The sequence below is a fragment of the Elephas maximus genome, chromosome 25 (genome assembly GCF_024166365.1).
Source record: "Elephas maximus indicus isolate mEleMax1 chromosome 25, mEleMax1 primary haplotype, whole genome shotgun sequence".
Lineage (NCBI taxonomy): Eukaryota > Metazoa > Chordata > Mammalia > Proboscidea > Elephantidae > Elephas > Elephas maximus.
The window spans coordinates 43533075-43558336 of NC_064843.1; the positions used below are offsets into that span (position 1 = coordinate 43533075).

Below are 25262 nucleotides of genomic sequence, written 5' to 3' on the forward strand. Positions count from 1 at the left end.
AAAAGCTTGCAAGCAGCCACCTGAGGCACAACTGACCCCTATTTACCTGCAACAACAAAGGAAGAAGGAGAGTCAGGAATAAGAAGTGGATATGGAATGTGTGGCTAATGGCCTCCGTGAAATTGTCTCCTTTGCCGTGTCACTAGAAGAACTGGACGGTGCCTGGCTACCATTACTGAACATTTTGATCAACTATTCTAGAGAAGAATCCTGATCAAAACAGAGAAAATGCAGAACAGAATTTCAATGTCTCAGGAAATTCAGACTTTCTGGAACCATGGAGGCTGGATGGAGCCCTGAAACTACTGCCCTGAGATAATCTTTAAACCTTACACCAAAAATATCCCCTACAGTCTTAAAACCAAACAATACTTTAGCTTAACCAGTAAAAGTCTGCCTTGAACATTATGCCCTTTTGAGACCTATTTATATGGGATCAAATCAACAACAACAACCCGAAGATTAGATAGGAACTTTAGAAGACAGAGTTTATGATAACGAGGGAGGAACAACTCAGAAAAGGAAGGCAAAAGTGGACGCACAACTCAGAGACCGTAATTGGCATAACTGAATTGTATGTGTAGAAACTGTTGAATTGGTGTATGTTTTGCTTTGTAGATTCTCAACAGCAACAAATTTTTTTTTTTTTTTTTTTCAATTTAAATCTATGGCAGACCTATTAGAATGACTAAAAGGAAAACTGTAAGACAATACCAAGCATTAACAAGCTCACAGAGCAGCTGAAACTCTCAGGCATTCCTGGTAGATAAGTAAAATGGCACAACCTCTTTAGAAAACAGTTTGGCCATTTCTTATCAAGTTCAGCATACACTTACTGTAAGACTCGGTAGGTAATACTGCTCCTGGGTATCTATCCAGAGAAAGCATAACTCATGGTCAGGCCAAAACCTGTACATAAATGTTACAGTGGTTTTATTTATAATATCCCAAAACTGGAAACAACACTCACCTTCAACTAGTGAATGGATAAACAAATGGTGGCACACCCTTGTTAAAATGAGGTATCATTTCACACCTATCAAATAGGGCAGAATCAAGTGTTGGCAAGGCTGTGGATGAACAGGAATTCTCCTACTCTATTGCCAGAAATGTGAACTGGCTCAAGCACTTGGAAAGACAATTTGGTAACATCTAGTAGGTTGAAGAAGTGTGTGCAATATGATCTAGCAACACCACTTCTCAACATATTCCACCCTAGGGAAACACACCCAGTTGAGAATATTCATTCTGTTCATTATGGTTCATTAACAGGAAGCAACCAACACATCAATAGGGTATATAAATGATATTTTTTCATTCCATAAACAGTGGAATGAAAAACGGCAGTCAAAATGAATGAACTCTAGCCACACGAGTCAACATAGCTAAATCATGAACACATATTCCTGAGTCAAAGTAGGATACAGGACACAAACCATACAAGATAGCTTATGTAAGGTTTTAAATCATACAATCACTATTGTATATTGATTTATGAATATACACCTCCTAACCCTCACTATCTCATTATCTGACATTTCACATTTACAATAATAGTAAAAAATCTACTATCCAACTATTTTGTGCGTTATTTATGCACATCTGGCAGTAACGAACACCAAGGTGAGATGGGAGAGTAACGCTGGCTGTGACGGTTACGGTCATGTGTCAACCTGACTGGGCCATGATTTTAAGTGGTTTGGATGTTATATAATGATGTAGTCACCTTCCACTTTATGATATGATGTCACTCTCCATTTTTGCATAATGCCAATTTTCGCATGACGACCTGGTCTTCGGAACCTAACCCTATCAGTAAGTGAGGACAGACTGCGTATTCATGTAAAAACTTAAACTAGAAAGTTACCTCTGGGAGGGAGAGCTAGGAGATTAAGAAAGGGTACCTCCAGATAAAAAGGTACCTGATACAGAACTCAAATTCTAGTAAAAACACCAAACTTAACGGTCTGACTGGGACTGGAGGGACTCCAAGGGACACAGTCCCCGGACTCTCTGTTAGCCCAAAACTAAAACCATTCCTGAAGCCAAACTCTTCAGATGGACAGGGGGAACACAGAGTGGCGAGGAGGAGTGTGCTGTCACATTACAGGGAGAGCAACTAGGGTCACTTAACAATGTGTGTATAAGGTTTTGTATGAGAAGCTGACTTGAATTGTAAACTTTCATTTAAACCACAATTTAAAAGAAAGGGTATTTGAAATGCTTTATATTAAAAAAAAAAAAAAACTGAAGCAGATGCTTAGCTTTATTAACTCTAGGTATGGTATTCATTCTTTGATTTTCTTTATATTTGGAATTTGCCAATTAAAAACAAACTTTTAATCAAAGAATATCTCTAGACGGGCACACAAAAACTAGTAAAAATGGTTGCTTCAAGGGAGGAAAGCTGGGGTCAGACAGAAGGGAGACTGACTTTCCGCACCTGGTATCACCTGTACCTTTTGGCTTTTGTATCATGTACCTAACTACATGCATTAACTATTTTTCACATTACAAACAAATCTGATTCCCTCTTCACCTCCAACTCCACCTTCCCCTGGGAAGAGGGAGACCTAGGTATAGTGTTTTTATTTAAGGTAAGACTACAGAGGACACAATTAAGATTCCAGCCCTGTGTCCTGAATGAACTCTACTATCTTGAGAAGTGAATCAACCTACCCCTCTCCAAGGGCCACACCACTTCCAAAATCCTACCTTCTAAGAAAACATAAACACATCCCCAGTAAACCAGGGATAAGGAGTTCTAATTACGCCACAAGGAGCAGTCATAGCTTCTCGGGTAACTCTGGGAGGAAAACTTTTAGGATTGGTTACAACAGGTCCATAAAGATCATCTGTAGTGATTGCCTCATATTCTCTGTGGAACAAAGTGGGTAGAGATGTACAAAGATAGCTACCAGTACTATTACTCAATACGCGGTGAGGTAGGGGGGCAGGAAGCTGAGGGAGGAATACTTATCTGATGACTCTTATTTTCTTAATGAACTAAGAGGCAGAGGTCATGGTTGAGGGTAAAGAGGCCAAGGATGAGACTGGATTAAAGCTGCTCTGGGTGAAGGGAAAGGATGAATAAACAGATTTGTATTTAAAAAAAAAAAAAAAATTCAAGGGTCCAGCTGAGCACAAAAATGCGTAGTGGAGAAAGTCTCCTTGCTACCTGGTTCTCTCCAGCAGAGTTCGACAGACAAGGAACAGGCACGAAAAAACAAAACAGTGGGACTGAGCCAGCGAGGGACCTTGGCAAGTTATGGGAACAGCACAAAGAGTAAGGAAATCAAGATGTGTGTAAGATCACAACTGCACCAATTATCCGTGGAGTCCACACCAGGTAAAAAGGGCCAGGAAGGCAGGGAGAAGCCAGAGAACACCGCAGAGTCCAAGGGAACTAGGGCCACTGGAGAAGAATTAGACCTATGAAGGTTAGGTCTTCATAGAAGACTCTTCAAGCCTAAAAACCCAAAACATTCTGGGAGATTACCGGGCCCAAGAGAGGTGAAGTGAACAGGAGTAGAAGTCCCTGGACAAGATAAGGTGCAAGGGACAGTGAGGTTTGGAGGCTGGATGAGCCAACAAATTAGAGGCCATCCAACACGATATGAGAAGACAGAGGGAAAGACAAGTAGCAAGCCAGGAGCCAGCACTCTCAAGGAACATAAACAGTGACCAGGAAGCTGGTATGTAATGGTGAAAAGGGTGAAGGGAGGGCGGAATCACAGACTGGTGTGGATTTAAGAACTAAAAAAGCAAGCCAGCTGCAGGCTAGTGGATTCCAGCTCACGGTGACCGCATGTGTGTCGGAGTGTCCTGCTCCACAGGGTCTTCAACGGCTGTTATCTGTTGGAAGTAGATCACCAAAGCTTTCTTCTGAGGTGCCTCTGGGTAGACTTGAACCTCCCGCCTTTCTGGTTAGTAGCCAAGCACTTAACCCTTGTACCACCCACGGACTCCTCAAAACCAATAGCTGATGCTAACTAAAGGCTGGGGAACACATCCTGCTATTCTCTCTATCTGGAATGCTGCAACACCTGGAAAATTCCTATTCGTATTTCGGATCTCAGTTTAAGTATCACGTCCTCAGCAAATCCTATCTCGAGCCTTCAAAACAAATTGCTCACTGCACCCCCTGCAGTTCCTCCCGAGCAATGATCACAACTCGCACCAAGTATCCTTCCTCATCCAAGTCTATGCTCTTCCTGAGTTTGTATGGCAAACTGCTTTGTATAGCAAGGGATCCATGATTTCTGAATCCACTTGGTACCTAAGTTTTGGCAGGCAAAAGAATAAGATTTGAAGAGTGAATGATGTACCTAAAAATTTATCCAGCAACCCACCAGGTCAAGCAGGCAGGTTCTTGGGCATACTGGCTTCATTATAACATAGCCAAACACCCTTAAAAACAGTCCACTTGGCTACAGGAGGAAACTCTGGCGGTGCAGTGGTTAAGAGCTACGTCTGTTAACTGGAAGGTCGGCAGTTCAAATCCACCAGGAGCTCCTTGGAAACTCTATGGGGCACTTCTACTCTGTCCTATAGGGTTGCTATGAGTAGGAATCAACTCGACGGCAATAGGTTTTGGCTACAGGACTTTCTACTACTGTCACGATTCCTTTTTTAAATCTTAATATGATTCTCAATACATGGCTGATGGGAGTATAATCACATATAAGCTTTCTTGTAGAACATGTGAAAAATCCAAAAGAACAGAAATAAAATTGAAATGTATCATTTGTAATTCACTCAAGTCATAAAATTATAAAATAATATTTTTACTGACCCATCAGTAGGCAGACACTTTGAGATACTGCTTAGTCAGAGTTATAATTGGCATAACATTTCCAAATGGTAATTTAGCAATCAAAAATTCTAAAAATACGCATATCCTTTAATCCAGCAATTCTAAAAGAATTTATCCTAAGAAAATAATTAAAGTAGGCTCAAGTTTTTCATTATGAGAGTGTTCAATAAAATAGGTTTCAGAGTAATCTAAAACTGGGGAGAAAAGCCTTAAATGTCTAAAAATAGGAGACTGGTTGATTCCAATATGAGTACGTTCTTATAATAGAATCTCGTGGGGATTCAAAAATTGGCAATAAAAGTACAGGTAGTCCCCAACTTACAACGGGATTCTGTCTGACCACTCTGGAACAAGTAGATTTTGAAGTAAGTCAAATCCCTCTTCTTTTTTTTTTTTTTAGTTTTCATTATTACTGCCTTTCATTATCAGTATCCTTATAAATCCAATCTTCGTCTCTGGGGTTAGGAAACATTACATCTGAGAATGATAACATGAGCAAATCACTCACTGAAATACTGTATGTACTACACACTGCTAACAATAAAACATACACAAAAATTTTTTTTTAAAAAAGGACAGTCATAACTCGAATACGTTGTTTATGTCAGGGACTACCAGTACTCACTGACATAGAAATCTGTCCTGTATGCATCACTGAGTGAGAGGAAATGCAGGTTACAGAACATATATTATACACCCATTTTAGAGTGTCTACCTGTGTTTTACTGACTACACATGGCATTCGATGGTGGATCATAACAAATTGTGCATAACATTGTGAAGAATGAGAATTCCAGAGCACTAAATTGTGCTCACGCAGCACCTGTACATACACCGAGAGGCAGTCCTTTCAACAGAACAATGGGATTGTCATTGTTGTTAGGTGCACACGAGTTGGTTCCAACTCATAGTGACCCTATGTACAATGGAATGAAACACTGCATGGTCCTGTTCCATTCTCATAATCGCTGTTATGTTTGACTCCTTATTATGACTACTGTAACAATCCACCTCACTGAGGGTCTTCTTCTCTTTCTTGACACTCTACCAAGCATGATGCCCTCCAGGGAATGGTCCTTCCTGATAACTTGTCCAAAGTATGTGAGATGAACTCTCGTCATCCTCACTTCTGAGGAGCATCCTGGCTGTACTTCTTCCAAGACAGATTTGTTCATTCTTCTGGCAATCCATGGTATGTTCGATATTCTTCGCCAACACTATTATTCAAAAGCATCAATTCTTCTTCAGCCATCCTTATTTACTGTCCAGCTTTCACATGCATATGAGACAACTGAAAACACCACAGCTTGATCAGGCACACCTTAGTCCTCAAGATGACATCTTTGCTTTTTAATATCTGAAAGACATCTTTTGCAGCAGATTGGCCCAATGCAATATGTCATTTCATTTCTTGACCGCTGCTTTAATGGGCATTGATTGCGGATCCCAGTAAAATGAAATCCTTGACAATTTCAACAATTTCTCCATTTTTCATGATACTGCTTATTGGTACATATGTGAAGATATTGTTTTTTTATGTTAAGGTATAATCCATACTTAAGGCTGTAGTCTTTGATCTTCATGAGGAAGTGCTTCAAGTCATCTTCACTTTCAGCAGGGAAGGTTGTGTCATCTGCATATGGCAGGTTGTTAACGACTCTTCCTCCAGTCCTGACCCTGTGCTCTTCTTCATTTAGTCAAGCTTCTCAGATTATCTGCTCTGCACAGAGATTAATAAGTACGGTGAAAGGAAACAACCCTGATGCACACTCTTCCTAACTTTAAACCATGAAGTATCCCCGTATTCTGTTCAAAAGACTGCCTCTTGGTCTATGTACAGGTTCCACATTAGCACAATGAAGTGTTCTGGAATTCCCATTCTTCTTAATGTTATCCATAATTTGTTATGATCCACAAAGTTGAATGCCTTTGCATAGTCAATGAAACACAGGTAAACACCTTTCTGGTATTCTCTGCTTTCAGTCAAGTCTATCTGACATCAGCAATGATATTCCTCGTTCCACGTCCTCTACTGAATCTGGCTTGAATTTCTCAGCAATTCCCTGTCGATGTACTACTGCAACCATTTTTTAATTATCTTCAGCATCATTTCACTTGTATGTGACATTGACGATATTGTTCAATAATCTCTGCATTCATTGGAGCACCATTCTTTGGAATGGGCATGAATATGGATCTCTTTGAGCGGGTTAACCAGGTAGTTGCTTCCAAATTTCTTGACATAGACAGTTGAGTGCTTCCAGCACAGCATCTGTCTGTTGAAACATTTCAATTGCTATTCCGTCAAGTCCTGGACCCTTGTTCTTCACCAAGGCCTTCAGTGCACCTCGGACTTCCTCCTTCAGTCCCATCAGTTTGTGATCATGTTACCTCTTGAAATAGCTAAATATCAACCAATTCTTTTTGGTATGGTGACTCTGTATTCCCTCCATTTCCGTTAGATGTTTCCAGCATCCCTCAATTTTTTTTGCCCATAGAATCCTTCAACACTGCAGCTCGAGGCTTGAATTTTTTCTTCAGTTCTTTCAGCTTGAGAAATGCCAAGTGTGTTCTTCCCTTTTGGTTTTCTTACTCCAGGGCTTTGCACATATCATTATATAATACTGTACTCTGTCTTCTTAAGCTGCTCTTTGCAATCTTCTGTTCAGCTCTTTTACTTCATCATTTCTTCCTTTCACTTCAGCTACTCTACGATCAAAGGCAAGTTTCAGAGTCTCTTCTGACATTCGTTTTGCTCTTTTCTTTCTTAATTGACTTTTTAATGACCTTTTGCTTTCTTCATGTATGATATCCTCGTCTGGTATTCAGTCATCAGTGTCCAATGCGTCAAATCTACTCTTAAGATAGTCTCAAAATGCAGGAAGAATATACTCAAGGGTTGTACTTTGGTTCTCATGGGCTTGTTTTATTTTTCTTCAGATTCAACTTGAACTCGCATATGAGCAATTGATGGGCTGTTCTGCGGTTAGCCCCTGGCCTTGTTCTAACGGACAATGTTGAGCTTCTCCATCATCTATTTCCATAGATGTACTGTGTTTTCATGCTATTAATCTGCGCCTCCTATGTTTGCTTGCCAATCACTCCCTCCCCATGAGGTATTTTCGTTAGCACCACTGTGCCAATTTTTATCACATTTCTATTAAAAAAAAAAAAATTAGCCTAGCACACTTACGAAAAAACATCATGGGGGAAGGGAGCAGTTGGCAAACAAGTGTAAAGGCGTGCATTATTTCTGTAAAAATACCCTAGTCAATTTGATTCCTGTGTACTTCATTCGGTGAGATCCACGTGCATAAACAAAAACTAAACCTGCTGCCATCGAGTCAATTTTGACTCATGGCGACCCTACAGGACAAAGTAAAACTGCCCCATAGGGTTTCCAACGAGCAGCTGGTGGATCCGAACTGCTGACCTTTTTTTGGTTAGTGTGTGGATATTATGCTATCACTGACAGTGTTGTACTTCAGAATAGATCTTTAAAGGTTCTTTTTGACTTTGAATGCAACACCATTCCTCTTTAATTTGTCCTTCCCACATAGTAGACCATACGACTGTCCAATTCAAAACGGCCAATACCAGTGCATTTCAGCTCACTAATTCCTAGGATGTCAATCTTTGTTTTTTTAATCGAACTTTAGATGAAGGTTTACAGAACAAACTAGATTCTCATGAAACAATTAGTACACATACTATTTTATGACATCGGTTACCAACCCCACGACCTGTCAACACTCTCCATTCTCGACCTTCGGTTTCCTATTACCAGCTTTCCTGTCTCTTCCTGCCTTCTAGTGCTTGTCCCTGGGCTGGTGTGCCTCTTTAGTCTTGTTTTGTTTTATGGGCCTGTCTAATCTTTGGCTGAAGGGTGAAACTCAGGAGTGACTTCATTACTGAGCTAAAAGGGTATCCAGGGGCCACACTCTTAGGGTTTCTCCAGGCTCTGTCAGGCAAGTAAGTCTGGTCTTTTTTTTGTGAGTTAGAATTTTGTTCTACATTTTTCTCCAGCTCTGTCTGGGACCCTCTATTGTGATCCCTGTCAAAGTAGTCACTGGTGGTAGCCAGGCACCATCTAGCTGTGCTGGACTCAGCCTGGTGGAGGCTGTGGTAGTTATAGTCCATTATTCCTTTGGACTAATCTTTCCCTTTTGTCTTTGGTTTTCTTCGTTTTCCCTTGCTCCCAACAGCATGTGACCAATGGAGTATCTTAGATGGCTGCTCACAAGCTTGTAAGACCCCAAACGCTGCTCAGCAAAGTAGAATGTAGAGCGTTTTCTTTATGAACTATGTTATACCGATTGAGCTAGATGTTCCCCACAGCCCTGAGCCCAGTAATTCCGTCTCTCAGGAAGTCTGGATGTGTCTGTAGGGTTTCCATGACCTTGCCTTGGACAAGTTGTGCTGGTTTCCCCAGTATCGTGTACTGCCTTACCCTTCCCCAAAGGATATCAATCTTTATACATTCCGTTTCATTTTTGATGACTTGCAATTTTCCTCGATTTATACTTCTTGGTACATTTCACGTTCCAATTACTAATGGATATTTGCAGCTGTTTCTTCTCATTTTGAGCTATGCCACATCAGTAAATGAGGGTCCTGAAAGCTTAACTCCACCCATGTCATTAAGATCGACTCTACTTCTGAGGAGGCAGCTCTTCTCCCAGTTGTATTTGAAGTCTCTTCCAACCTAAGGGGCTCATCTTCTGGCACTGTATCAGACAATGTTCCACTGCTATCCATGACGTTTTCATTGGCCAGTTTTTCCAGAATTAGAACACCAGGTCCTTCTGCTCAGTTTGTCTTAGTCTGGAAGGTCTGCTGAAACCTGTCCACCATGGGTGACTCTGCTAGTATTTGAAATATCAGTGGCATCACTTCCAGCATCCCAGCAACACGTGAATAGTACAACAGACAGACGAGTGGTGGCGATGCTGCATGACTTAATGTCCGAAAAGGTATGTGTCAGGGTAGTAGCCTTTCACTGTGCTTACTCAATCTCTATGCTGAGCAAATAATCCAAAAAGCTGGACTATATGAAGAACAGGGCATCAGGATTGAAGGAAGACTCATTAACAACCTGTGATAGATGACACAACCTCGCTTGCTGAAAGTGAAAAGGAATGAAGCACTTAAGATGAAGATCAAAGACTACAGCCATTAGTATGGATTACACCTCAACATAAAGAAAACAAAAATCCTTACAAATGAACCAATAAGTTACATTATGATAAACAGACAAAAGACAGGAGTTGTCAAGGATTTCATTTTACTTGAATCCACAATCAATGCCCCTGGAGGCAGTAGTCAAGAAATCAAACAACGTATTGCATTGGGCAAATCTGCTGCAAAAGAGCTCTTTTAAATGTGAAAAAGCAAAGATGTCACCTTGAGGACTAAGGTGCATCTGTGTCCTCAATCGCCCTATATACATGGGAAAGACGGACTATGAATAAGGAAGAATGAAGAAGAAATGATGCATTTAAACTACGGTGTTGGCGAAGAATATTGACTCTACCATCGACTGCTGGCAGAGGAACAAACAAATCTGTCTTGGAAGAAGGACAGCCAGAATGCTCCTTAGAAGCGAGGATGGCGAGACTTCATCTCACATACCCTGGACGTGTTATCAGGAGGGATCAGTCCCTACAGAAGGACATCAAGCTTGGTAAAGCAGAGGGTCAGCAAAAAAGAGGTAAACAGTCCATGAGACAGACTTCACAGTGGCTGCAAAGATGTGCTCTAACATATCAACAATTGTGAGGATGGTGCAGCATTGGACAGTGTTTTGTTCAGCTGTATATGGGGTCACTATGAATCAGAACCAACTCAATGGCACCTAACAACAGCAACAAAAGCATACATACACAGAGACAAAATGAAGGATAAACACTAAAAGAGTAAATTTTTACCTCCAGATAGGATTTTAAGTGATTCAGGGTTCTTATTTTTCTACAATGTATATGTATCACTTGTATAATTTTAAAAACCTCAAGTCATTGTCTAGTGGCAGTGCTAAATACGCAGGAAAAACCTAAACTGCAAAAGAGAAACTTAGGTATTCAAAACTAGTGCCGATATGGTTATCCATATTGATATGGTTAATGTGTTCCCCCAAACAGCAGCAGGGCATCTCAGTGTTTCTCTTGTAACTAGACCCATAACCCCCTCATTTCTAAGGAACCGCTAAGGGCACCTGAGTAACTAAGAAAACCAAAGAGTAGTCAGAGGGTCGGCATTCTAACGTTCCGTAAACCCACAGCTGGGAAATTCCTGACTTTCCCATATTTGCTCAAACCCTTCTACTCTCAAATGTCAACTCTTGCAAAGGTCATTTTTATCTCACATCGGTTCCTGTTCTTCACATTCCCCAAGGTCATCAATTCTGTATTTTACAAGAAATGAAAAACATTCATTGGACCCTGAATTTTAACTTGTCTCTAAAGTTATAAGCTGTGGAAAATATTTGTGATTCTAGAGTAAAAGAGAAAATTGATTTATTTATATATACATGTATATACATATATATATAAATTTTCTCTTTTACTCTAGAATCGCTGGTGGCCCAGTGGTTCAAGAGCTTGGCTGCAAACCAGGTCAGCAGTTCGAATCCACCAGTTGCTGCTTAGAAACCCTGCAGGGCAGTTCTTCTCTGTCCTATCGGGTTGCTGTGAGTCAGAGTCAACTGGACAGGAATGGGTTTGGTTTTGATTTTTTTGTTTTATATATACACTGCATGTGCATATGTACATATATAGTAATTTATAACTGTCAGGAGTGTATGTGTATACACAGTAATTTATAAATGTCAAGAATTTTCCCGTTACTTGAACCAGGGAATAAATGAATTAACAGCAACACTGCTTATCAATCCAACTGACGTTTAAACTGGTTCGGAAGCATTTTCCAGGCAATGGGAAATCTCTAAATTTAATAGGAAAAAAAACCGAAAGGGGAAGGTGCCAGAAACATCATTCAACTATGAGTATGTGTTATCACAGGGTCCCTGAAATGGAAGTGGCTTACATTATGAAATACAAAAAAATAAATAAATAAAAATACACACAACTTATGTTAATGAGGAAGTAACTACTCCGAGACAGAGGGTGAGAATGGTTGCTCAACTCGCAGAATGGAATCAATGTCACCAAACCGTACACGTAGAAACTGTTGAATTGGTGTATGTTTTACTGTGTATATTTATTCTCAATGACAACACCAAAATGAATAAAATTTAGAAGGAAAAACTACATGTTACTGAGTGGCAGATAAAGCAGTGTGGGGCTAGGCTGGTGCCATCTAAGCAGGAGCCACCAGCCCTGTGTGCCAACCAAGCACTTGAAATGTGGCAAATCCAAACAGGATGTGCTGCAGGTATAAAACACACACCAGACCTCAAAGAATTACTACATGTCTTAGGCTGGGTTCTCTAGAGGAGCAAATCCAGTGAGGCGTGTATCTATACACAAATAGAGAGAGAAATTTCAAGGAAACAGCTCACGCAATTGTGGAGGCTGGCAAGTCCCCAATCCACCAGTCAGGCATCAGGCTGCCTGACTCATGTGGTTGCAGGGACTGACAAACCCAAAATCAGCAGGTCAGACAGCAGGCTGCTGGTTCACGGGGCTAAGGGAGCTGGCGAATCTCAAGGAACGCAGATCAGATGACGACCAGTCGGATGCGGGATTCAGAGAGAGAGCTTTGCCAGAACGCCCATACGTACTGGATGGATGCAGACCACATCTCCAAGGAAACTTCCCTTACATCAGATCACAAAATGGAGGATAATTACATAACACTGAGAATCACTGCCTAGCCAAGCTGACACATAACATTAACCATCACTCCACGAAACAAAAGAACGCAAAACAGTTCATTAATAATTTTTATATTGATTACACGTTGAAATGATAATTTTCTTCCATATAGGTTTATAAACTATATTATGAAAATTAATTTCACCTGTCTTATTTTACATTTTTTTAATGTGGCAAGTGGCTCTCATCATAATTCTATGGGTCAGCACCGGCCTAAAGAAAAAAGATGCTGGGGAGAGAGAAAAGTAAGCATCACCTCAGAGCACAACCACGGTGATCAAGACCAGACTCCATCCGAAGAGCATAAAAGCCTCTGGTGCTTTGATTTCACAAACACACACACACAGAGGCATGGCCTTCTGGCTTAGTCCAAACATCAGAACAAACCCTATATTAACACCCCACACAATCAGCTCTGCAGCCTGCACGGTAATGGAGGGGAACGGTAATGGAGGGGAACGGTAATGGAGGGAAACTGAGTGCCTCATCCTAGTTTCTCTCACTCACAGCAGAAGGAGGAGGAGGGAGGGAGCCAGATATAAGAAATGATGGAGCAGAAATCCACGTGCTAACAACAAGCACAAGCTGAAAGGTCAACAGGCGAGTTGGGGGCTCTGAAAGCCCAGAACCAGGACAAAAAAAAACTAAACAAAACACAGGACCCATCCCACAGTAAACACTACTCAAATCCAGAAAGGCTTTGTAACCACGGAATTAAAGGTTCTGATTTCGTAAGCCAAACCTAAATTTAAATGTTATCTATTATTTCAAAAGAATATCATTAGAAGTAATGGGACAAATGGACTGATAAGATTTTTTTTCATGCTGAACAGAAAGTCAGAAAACAATTCAGACGATTTTACAAATAGCTGTTCTTAGTCTAACACTAACAAGTTGATTTTTAAAAATGTCTGACTGAAAAGGCTAGAGTTCTAATCTGCTTGGGACCTCTTTCATAGTAACTGCTCCACTACTATCTTCCCTCCGAACCTTCTTATGTAAGCTCAGTAATCACCACCAGTGTTTACATAGGTTTTTGAAACTGTCTAATTTCTCCAGTAAATATTTAACTCTCTTGTTTCTACTGACCTAACTACAAACAGCCACATTTTTATATAATGTGTATGGTAATGAGAAAGCAAAACACTGATGTCAATAGCACAGAGTCCATAAACCAAAAAACACCAGAATTACCAGACACAGAGAGGCCTCTCAGAAATCAACTGCCAATAAAATAGAAATTTCTCCTCTCTGCTCAAAGTTGTTGATCCAGTTTATACCTGAGTCCCTCAGTGTCTACTGCATTTCCATCGAACTGCTAAAGCGCACCTGAATCAGAACCCAGCATCCCGTCTGCAGGCTTTAGACACCAAGGACAGCTGGTACTCCCAGCTATGAAAGCCCAGGCAGTGAACTATGACCTGCATATTCTTGATGACAAAGACAAAAGGTACTAAAAACCTCTCTCTTTTCTCAGTGTAATAAGATTATACTATTTAAGGTCTTTACCAAGTCTCAAAGAAAATAAAATAGGGTAACCGTTCCACTAATCTCCTGAATCGCTAAAATGCTCTGAGCCAACCAAAAAAAAAAAATCAACTGCCATCAAGTCAGCTCCGACTAATGGTGATCCCACGCGTGTCAGAGTAGAACTGTGTTCCACAGGGTTTTCAACGGCTGATTCTTCAGAACTAGATCATCAGGCCTTTCTTCCAAGGTGCCATGGGTAGGCTCGAAGCCTCGAGCTTTCAGTTAGTAGCCAAGCGTGTTAATCGTATGCATCACCCAGGGACTCTGAGCACCAAGACAGAAATGAAACTGGAGAGGCTGGAACAACCAGTGAACGAGAGAAGAAACACGTAATTACCAAACTATCAATCCTAAAGACCAAGAGAGCTCAGAGAAACAGAAACTCAATAAGGCTTGAGATGGTCAGAAATGGCTTTTGGAAAGTAGGGCCTGGGATGGGCCTTGGAAGACGGAGAGGGTCCAGAGAGACAGGGCGTCACAGATGTCCAGAGGTAGGCACCAGTGTGATGAGTCTCTAAAACCAAAAAAAAAAAAAAACCAAACCCAGTGCCACTGAGTCGATTCCAACTCATAGCGACCCTACAGGACAGAGCAGAACTGCCCCATAGAGTTTCCAAGGAGCGCCTGGCGGATTCAAACTGCCAACCCTTTGGTTAGCAGCTGTAACACTTAACCACTACGCCACCAGGGTTTCCGATGAGTCTCTAGGGCACCGAAAACACCAGCCTAACCACAGCACACTCTGTGAAGTGGAGCAAAGAAACCTCTTACATAAGGGTCAAGAGAGCCTCAGAAGTCAAATGTAAATATGAAACACTGAGTTGCTAAGCAGGTAATGAAAGTAGAAATAGTCTACCCCAGGATGAATCTCAAGATGGAAGATCAGAAGTTACAGTGTTAATAATCCAAATATAAGGGTCTAGCAACTAGGTCAATGGAAGTGACAACGAGAAAAAGAAATGAATAGAGGGAGCAATCTCAAAGAAAAAATTGAAGACTTGGTGTCAAAGATGACCTCTAGGAGGAGAACGAGAGCATCCCTTTCAGAAGCAATTAAGGAAATAGGCTTGCCAAAGCAAAATAATGAAACAGGCTCGACATGCTGAATGTGAAATAATGGTGGCATGTACGTTTGACATCATGGTATCATCAGAATATGTTCTTCTTCCTAATTTTTGGAATTTCCCGAGTTTTTTTTTTTTTTATACATATAACAGTATAAGAATGGACTGCTTTTATTAGAGAATTAAGATATTTTTCAAAAAGGAATGATTCCCTCTACGCATCTGTAAAAACTCTTAGGACTGTACACCTAAACTAAAAATAAATAAAAATCACGATACATTTTACACCAATGATACTGGATACACTAAGTCTGACAATACAAAGTACTTGAGAAAATGTATCAAAAGGAGTATAAATTTTTGTAGCCTCTGCAGGACAATCTGCAATACCTAACAAAATTTTAAAATGAAAAAAAAATTATGTACTTCGCCCAGCAATTTACCTCTAGCAAATTTACCTATGGCTATTCTCCCAAAAATATGTACAAGAAATTTAACTGCAGTATTGTTTATTATAGCAAAAAATAAAAGTAACCAAAATGCCCCTCAAGAGGATATATTAGCTTTGAGATGAGAGAAGGTAGGAGGAAAGAAGGGCTGGGGGTGGGGGAAATGTTTCTTAATAAATGTATATGTGTTTAGTCTCACTAATTAAATTATAGGATGCTTGAATAAGGTGAAGGAGCAGGTCTGAAGTCTCTCTAGCCTCAGGCCCATGATCCTGACTAAGGGCCATAACAGCAGTCAGCACTCAACAAGTGCTTGCTGATGGAAAAAAAAAAAGACAACTCAATGGAAAGAAAAACTAAAATATTTACCTCCTACCTTGTAATTATAAATGGCAAGACTGTGCCTGTTTATTTTCTGGTTTTATCTACTTACGCAGATTTAGCCTAAACAGAAGTCCATTACCTTATCATTAGCATTAGCCCAACAAGTCATTCCCAGGACTGTGCACTGAGACCCTTCCAGACATGTGCAAAGGGCGAAAGGTCAAGTAAAAAAAAGTTCCAGCACCATCAAGAGCTGTCAGAGCAATTCTATGGTGAAGCCCAGGACTAGACAGGTTTTGTTTGACGCACCTAAATGGCGTGGCGTAGGCCTGTCCATACGCTTCCGTTACAAGTCGCTGATCTACATTTCCTTGCGCTGCGTGAGGTCCCAGCTCAAGGCCAAGTGGGGAGTCCCGGTTAGTGGCGTCAAGACAGCTAGAGAAAAACAAATTGTAAATTAAAATAAAAAGTAGTAATAAGTCTAGCAGGAGGCAGTCTACGTCTATCTTCACTCGGCCAAACCCAATCCTTGAGCTTGTTCTAGCACTTCCTTTACTCTTAAATACTGCCTTGGAGGCCCAGCCCACCCCCGAACAGGGTCACAAACCAAACTCTCAGTCTCTTAAAAAACCAACTCTCCACTTGCACAAGATATTTCAGAAAAAAGTATTTTAGAACACCTGTAAAAAGCGATTTTGCACTCAGCTGGGCTTTCTTCATTGACAATTTTTTAACTCTGTATTCCCTAGCACAGGACCTTGATTTAAAAAAATAAGATTTTTTTTTTTTCTCACTATGTGCTAGGCACTGCACTAAGCATCATACAAATGTAATTTAATCTTGCCGTCAACCCTCGGGACCAGGAACCAACTTAGTCCACGCTTTACAGGTAAGAAAACTCAAGAGGGGTGAAGTGTCCCCGTCAAGATTACAGAGCTCACAAGAGACGTCAGGGGGCAGGGGTTGGAACCCAGGTCTGTGACAGCAGACAGAAAAAAACCCACAGCTCTCCTTTAATTACGACTCTGTTGTTATCTGAGTGGGCCCTGACCAATGGCAACCCCAAGAACAGAACAAAATGCTCTCCATTCCTCTGCCACCCCCATGATCAGCTGGGGGTCGGACCATTGTGATCCATAGGGTTTTCACTGGCTCATTTTTAAAAGTTGATTCCCAGGCCTTTCTTCCTGGTCTTAGTCTAGACGCTCCACTGAAACCTGTTCAGCATCACAGCAACACACAAGCCTCTTCTGACAGACAGGTGGTGGCTACACATGAGGTGTACCGGCCAGGAATCAAACCCAGGTCTCTCACATGTAAGGCAAGAACTCTACCACTGAACCAGTGATGACCTCCATATATTACCACACTACATTGCCTTAAATACAGCCATTAAAATAAACCGAAATTACTATAGTAAAACCTGTGAATGCCGGAACCTGTGTAAGGCAGAAACCTATCAGAGAAGGAAAACACAAATATTTTCCACTAAGAGAAAGTAACAGAGAAGCGGCAAGACCGCATCCTGTCAACGGCAAAAAATGCAAGACCCGGAAAAGCAAGGCAGTCTTGCCAAGTTCTAGCTTCCACAGGTTTCTCTGTATATTTGTCAGGGGATTAAGATGATTTAATTATTCAAAAACCACCATCTTGTAAAGCCTCTTAAAAATGTATTAATGCACTGGGAGGGTGCTTCTCAAAAACTGAGTCACGTTCTATTTTCTAAGTTAGGTTACTGACAGGTACATGGGTGTTCATTTTATTAAGCATTGAATGAGCATGTTTTATACACTCGTACCTCTGAACATATTTTACAACAACAACAAAAAAAAAAACCCACAGAGCCTGACTCAGGTGGCTGCCTCAGAGCCGCCAGTGTTGCCCCAGCCACGAGCCTGGTGCTCCATAAAGAAAACGCACAAAGCAACCGACAGTTCAGCAGGACACACTGACAAGTTCCTTGTTGGAAAATACTTGTTCTGAGAATCCTGCAGCTCTATCGCTTGTTCTAGGGTGAGCTAGTGTCCATACATGAACGGCCCCACAGTAAATACGCACATAACTGGTATACCAGACAAGCCTTCATCGAGCCTTTAGTGTCCCTGTATTTCTTATGTCAAATTTCAGAAACTAAACATTGGCCTTTTGTTCTTTGGGACAAAAAAGTATTACTCATTTTAAGTGATGAGAATATGAATAGAGAAACTGACGTTCTTCCCTTCCTAAAACATACTTTACTTACAAGGCAAAAAAAAAAAAAAGGGTACTTTAGTTCCACAAATAAAATCTTCAAAGCCATATTAAACTATGTTTATTAAAAGTTTACAAAGTAAAAAAAAAAAAAAAACTCTTAGAGTGAAGTGACAGAATCACTGATTATTTCTATCTTTTTCGTTTGTTTATCAGCATTTTCTGTACTTCCTACAGTTATTTTTTATTTCTTCTAATAATAAAAGTGATAAAAAAAAAAAATGTTTACAAAGTCAGAAGGGCGTCGGGAAGGCAGCATCCATCCATGAGGAGGAGCTGAGAAGGGGAATAATGGGAAGAACACGAAAACAAGTAACAAAAGAAGCTTTTAAAGAATTGCTTGTTTTAGGTTAAATAGAGAGTTTAATCACGTATATTCTCTGAAAAATGCAGGTTACCTAATAGGTATAGCACAATCCTGCTTTTATTAAGGATATAATTATATAGTCCGTATCTGCGCGCACACGAAAGGAGCCAAGAGGATAAACGTCAAGCCGTTTGGAAGTGCGGGGGACGGAGGGGAAGGTATTAAGAGGTTGTGTAACTTTCATAATTTGCTTTATACAATTTCCAACATGTACATTCTTCTTTTGTAAATCCTTTAAAAAAAAAAAAACTAATGATATTAATTTAAAAGAAAAGTTTCCATGAGAGGAAAGATGCAAATTAACAGAATGCCATTTTAGGTACAAATCATAGAAAAAAGCTGAAAGGGCAAGTGAAAGTCCTATAACCCCAGGAAGACTTATTTTCGGCAAGTGTTTTTTTTTTTTTTTTCTTTTTTTTTTTAAGCTGATTGGTAAGATAAGTGTTTGGAAGGCCTGGCTCTCTACTCCACTGGACAAACGTCTCAGATAAAAATACAGAATCGGGTCGGAAGTTTAATACCGGAAAAACGCAAATGCATTTCCGAGTCTTGGAGAAGGAACTGCTCGGATGAATAAAAACGCTGCAGAGTTATCGGCGAGCATCCTTGAACCTCTGTCAGCGTCAGCCAACACCCTCCCCCATCAGGAAGCATGAAAAGGTACCTTCAGACACAGGCTACAGGAGTGAAATCAGAGACAAAGCACATGCGTGCAAGTGACAGGAAACATCACCTCTGGGCACAATTACAGGCACCTGACTCTCCCCGACGAAGGCCACTTGGAACTTGCAAAAAAAAAAAAAGAAACAAAAACCGTTCACAGATTTCTGCTGTTTTCAGTGGGGGCTTATAAAAGTAACATATGCTGTGATTTCATAAAGAGAAAAAGATTTATCAAAAATTTGAGGGGGAAATAATACAGAATTGACACCTCTGTATTTTACCCTGTTATTTAATATCTACCACCAACTTGCCTCATTATTTCCTTAAAAAAGGATGTTAGGACTTCAAAAGCAGGAAGGATATAACCCCAGGGCCAAACCATCCACAGGCCAGAAACTTTGAGGAGCTAAATCGTAATGTCAATCCAGTATATGCCAAGAAGGCTGACAAAACACCTGATTTTAAGGGAAAAAAAAAGGATACTTCCTGAATATGACAAAGGCTATCTTCAGGGAACAGGAGCAAACACAAAACACTGTACACTTCATCCTTTTACACTTGCTTTGTATCTTTAAGGATTTACATGTGTTGGAAAATCCTGAAGAAATAGGCAATTTTTTTTAGCAAGTAATTTGTAGAAAACCCAAACAAGTAACAATGAAAGAATGGAGAAAATGACGAAAATCAAAGAGTCATCCTCAAAACAGGTGTTAAGCTCAGACAAATTCGCAGGTTGGTCATTTATCGGCCTCCACGTTAAGAGATGGGAAATGGGAAAGTTTCCCAACTCCCTTTCGGAAAATATGACAAAGCCCAAGAGAATAAAACTGTATGTTAACCTCAGTAGCTATTCCTCAATTTTTTTTATTTTTATATGCAAAAAATGACATCTGGGTTCAATCTTCATTTCTTTGATCCATGTGTCTATCGTTCTTTTACACACTATAAAGGCCTTTTGCCCATTTTTTTCACTAGATTTTTTTTTTAATTCATCTGCAACATAATTTAAGGACATTAAGCCTCCTTTGTCACATTGCAAACATTTTTCCCAGAAAAAACAAATGACTGTTTTTCCATTTCGTTTATACTGCTTAAAATAAAGGGCTTTTTTTCCCCCTCTGACATCAGATCTAGTATCTCTACAATTTCTTCTATCGTTTTCATGCTTAGGAAGTCCCTTCCCATTCCAAGGTCAGAGAAATATTCGCCATGATTTGCAGCAATGCGTTTTTGGTCAAATTCATTTTAAAACGTGTAACACCCAATCCTTTATCCAGGGACAGATTAACCAGTAAGCAAAGTATGTATGGGCTTACTTGCGCTTACTTACTAATCTGTAGTGCACAATGTCACCAATTTTTTACATATGAAATTGTACACTACAGATTAGAAAGTAAGCACAAGTAAGCCTGTACATACCTTGCTTATTGGGTAAGCCATCCCTGCCTTTTATATGACAAAATCAGTGTGCTAGGAAAATAACCAGATGAGTATAATTACGCTCATTTTAGTTGTAGGACAAGTGAATCTCCAATTTTTAAAACCCGTTGCCGTCTAATTGAATTCTGACTCATCCCACCATACAGGACAGAGAACTGCCTAGGGTTTCCAGGGCTGTAATCTTTACAGAAGTGGACTGTCACATCTTTCTTCTGTGAAGTAGCTGGTGAGTTCAAACCACCAACCTTTCAGTTCACACCCGCGTGCTTAACCACTGCACCAAAACATCTAGGAGTGATCAATCACAATTACGTAATAATTAGATGAGGTGACTCTGGTTAGAATTTGAACACAGAACCAGGGAAAACCTGGAGTTGGTCATACCCAGGTCCCGGACAGGCTGCTTGGTACTGTGTTCCCAAAATGTCAAACCCCACACCCTGCCCAGAGGTGGTGCGCACTGAACTGGGGGAACGAATGAGCAGACTGGGCTTAGAAATCCGCAGTCCCATCCTCCATTGGCAGTGGAGGGCACCGCTGTGAAGCCAACTCAACAGGCCTCTCACACCCCTTTGGTGGAGGCAGCACCAGAACTAGAACCCAGATGGGTCTCATTTCTCATCAGAAGCCGTGCAGGGTTGTACAGACTAGGACATGCACACAGGGCACTTGGTCCAGCATGTTGGTGCCCACCCTATGCTGCCAGTCGCTGACAAACTAGAAACATTACTAAAGTTCCCTTCCACAACCTCCAGGAGTTAGTTAATAGGATTAAAGAGCCTTTAAGAGCCAGTTGGAGCCCTAGCGGTGCAGTGGTTAAGAGCATGGCTGCTAACCAAAAGGTCAGCAATTCGAATCCATTAACCACTCCTGGGAAACCCTATGGGGCAGTTCTGCTCTGTCCTACAGGGTCACTGTGAGTCGCGATCAACTCAACGGCAATAGGTTTCTGGTTTTATGTGCCAGAAGGACCCTGGTGGTGCAGTGGTTAAGGTACTTGGCTACTAACCAAAAGATCAGCAGTTGCAACTCACCAGCCGCTCTGCCAGACTTCTGTAAACACAGCCTTGGAAACCCTGTGGGGCAGTTCTACTCTGTCCAATAGGGTCGCTATGAGTCGGAATCAATTCAGCCGCAATGAGTTTAGTAAGAGCTAGTTAGGACTAGTGTTTACAGAGACCTGAATACAAAGAGAAGCCCATTTTTTAAATAAAAAGCCTAAAAGATATACTGTAAGTAGAGTTACAAAGGCTGTTACGGAAGTATGATGTAAAAGTCCCAATTTTGCTTTTTAATACTATTGCAATAAAATGAAAGAATTAAGGCAAAAGAGCTCCATCAGGTCAAAATAGACATCGTATGTGGTTAAAGGGCCAGGTACTAAATCCTGGAAGTGCCCAAATTTAACATGTGAAACCCTGTATGGTTGCCTCCCATCCCTTTCTGGCTGTTAGGAATGAAGCCTCCAGCCCCCAGGCCACAAGTTTATTACAACAATGATTTTGAAAAAATCTTCAAACACACATTTTACTTTTTCTTTTTTAAAGGTGGAAGCCTTCAAAGTGAAAAAAAAAAAAAAGTAACCTGTCACTCAATCTTCGAAAACTGCCTGAAATAAAGCTGAATAAACTATCTTTGTACAAAACAGTACTTTAAACAGGGTAATTTTCTGCAATATGTTTCCAACCCTCTTGAGTTAATATAAAAACAAGTTGTTTTTCAAAGGTGGTAGCTTATTATGCCAAAAATATTTGAGTAGACAAATTTGAAATCCAGAAATATTTTAAACAAAATCACATTCTGGTAGATTTTTATTCTTCTTTAAGAAAAATGCTTCCTTCAAAACTTTAAAGTCTGAAAAATCAGATTTTTTTAATTTGAAAACTAAACTAATGGAAAAATGATCTACAAGTAAAATTTACTTCAATATTATCACAAAACAAAATTAAAATACAGAATGGGAAAAATTCATATAACATCTATTAAAGTACTAATATTCTTGATATAAAAAGAACTGCTATAAATCAATAGAAAAAAGACAAATACCAGCCTAGAAAAACCGGTAAAGGAAACGAATAAGCCAAATAAAATACAAACAGCCAAAAAAAAAAAAAAAAGGCGTCCAAACTCGCTCATTATCAAAGAAAAGCAAAATAGACATGGTAATTCTATTCTTAACCCAAATCAGCAAAAAAAGTTTAAATTTAGTAATAACTCCCAGTGTTAACCTGTACGCAGGAGGTATCTGACATGTATGTTTTGAGTGCATCAAAGCCACAAAAACAAAAAATGTGCCTTCCAAAAACTAAGCCTAAGGAAATACTCAGAAAAATGCACATAGATTAATTTACAAGGCTCTTTAACATGGCACTGTGTTCACCACTGCAAAAACAGGCTCATAAGCTAAACGCACAACAATAGAAGGATTTGTCTAACAAAACATGCAGCATTCAGCACAATGAGCTGTTAAAATGCTGTTTTAAAGGACTATTTAATGACTTAGTCATACGCCTAAGATATGCTGCGAAGTAAAAACCAGGCTAAAAAGCCCCATACAATCTATATTTGAAACAAATACATACATGTGTATACCCAAACAACCAAACCAAACCCACCGCCCTCAAGTCGATTCCAACTCATAGTGACCCTATAGGACAGAGTAGAACTGCCCCATAGGGTTTCCAAGGCTGTAATCCGTATGGAAGCAGCCACATCTTGCTCCCGCAGAGTGGCTGGTGGGTTTGAACCTCCGACCTTTAGGTTAACAGCCAAGCACTTCAACCACTGTGCCACCAATTCTAATATTTCTTACAATCTTTAAAACAGGACACCAGTTCCACTTCCAAATATTTTTGCAGTAATCCTGATCTTAACCAACAACTTCAATGTTCTCTATAACAACAGTTCATAAAATAGCTGTGAATTTCCTGCATATTCTTCTCAAATCATTCTATTTTCTATGTGGAAAAGCAAAGGGCACAAAAATTCCGGAGAAATAACACTCTCCGGAATTCTGCTCTACAGCTTGGTCTCTATGCAGACTAGGGACAGTCATACACTATGCCCACTGGGAAGTTGTCTTAGGCTGAGTTCTCTAGAGAAGCAAAACCAGTGAAATGCATCTAGATAGAGAGATTTATCGCACGGAAAACGGCTCACAGGCTCACACGGTTGTAGAGGCTGGCAAGTCCCAAGTCCGTGGGCCAGGTATCAGGCTAGAGGCTTTTCCTGACACACTCAGCTGCAGGGGTGGACAGATCAGCTGGTAAGAAGGCAGGCTGCTGACTCACAGGCTGGAGGCCAGTGAATCCCAAGATCAGCAGACAATATGGTAGGCCACTGGCTCAAGCCCAAAGAACCGGAGGACAGATGATGATGACAAGCCGGATGCAGGGTCCAGAGCATGCAAACGCCAGAGAGCTTTGCCAGGAAATCCATACATATACTGGATGCAGGCCACACATCCGAGGGAACTCCCCTTACAACTGATTGGCTGATCCCATCAGATCACATCATGGAGGTAATTACATTCTATCACAAACTGGAGGATAACTATATCATTACATAACTACCAAACTTCATCATTACATAACTGCCAAACTTCATCATTACATACTGCCAAAGCGCTGAGAATCATGGCCCACCCAGTCACGCTGACACACAACCTTAACCATCGCAGAAGTCAACAGCAAATCATTTTCTATCTTGGGAGAACATCAAGATCATATTAAGAGAAAACACACAAACAGACCTCTCTAATATGTACACTCTTCAGCAAAATGACCCAATGCTTCCACCCACCTGAGGCTCTATGAAGTATGTACATTTCCATCCCACAGTATGTTCAGTCAACTATGCTAAGGCTTTGAAAGAGGTAAAAAATCTCAGTTTTTTAGTTCATATAATTTATAGCAGCAGTTCTCAACCCCACCAGTACACTGGAATCACCCAACACCCAGGATGCACTCCTGATCAACTGTATTCCAGTCTTTGGGGAGGGGACCAGGCATCAGACATTTTTTAAAGTTCCCCAGATGATTTCCAATTTGCAGTTGACACTGAAGACTACTGATCTGAGGCATGTTTTACAAACAATAGATTGTGATCAATGAGAGAGAGAAGAAAAATCAACTTAGTAGGCTAGGGTCAGCAACTTTTTTTAACTAAAAAAATGGAGAAAATGAAGAGTAGATTAGACTAGAAGAAAACATCACCATGCATTGCTCCTAGTGGGGATAAACATTGTCTCATAAAATTTTTCAGTTAAAACCATACGTTATTCATGGCATTAATACTCAACCTGATTTACCAATCCAACAAAAACTCTACCAAAATCCCATCTGCCTTTTTGGCAGAAATTGACAAGCTGATCTTAAAATTCATATGGAAACGCAAAGGATCAAGAATAGTCAAAATAATCTTGAAAAACAAAATTGAAGGATTTACACTTTTCTATGTCAAAACTAAGGTGAAAGAATACAACCCTGACGCACTCCTTCCCTGACTTTAAACCCATCAGTATCCCCT

At 40.4% G+C, this 25262-nt stretch overlaps 1 protein-coding gene across 4 annotated transcripts in view; it reads right to left on the reverse strand.

The window, feature by feature from the left end:
- SLC23A2 (solute carrier family 23 member 2) overlaps positions 1-25262 on the reverse strand; it is a 143806-nt gene that overhangs the window by 100470 nt on the left and 18074 nt on the right. For 2 of the 4 annotated variants that reach the window (XM_049868805.1, XM_049868806.1), the window contains one exon: positions 16325-16450. The exons of the other annotated variants lie outside the window; for them this stretch is intronic. The gene's annotated coding sequence lies outside the window, so the exon portion shown is untranslated. The remainder of the gene's footprint in view (positions 1-16324; positions 16451-25262) is intronic. 4 annotated transcript variants of the gene reach the window in all.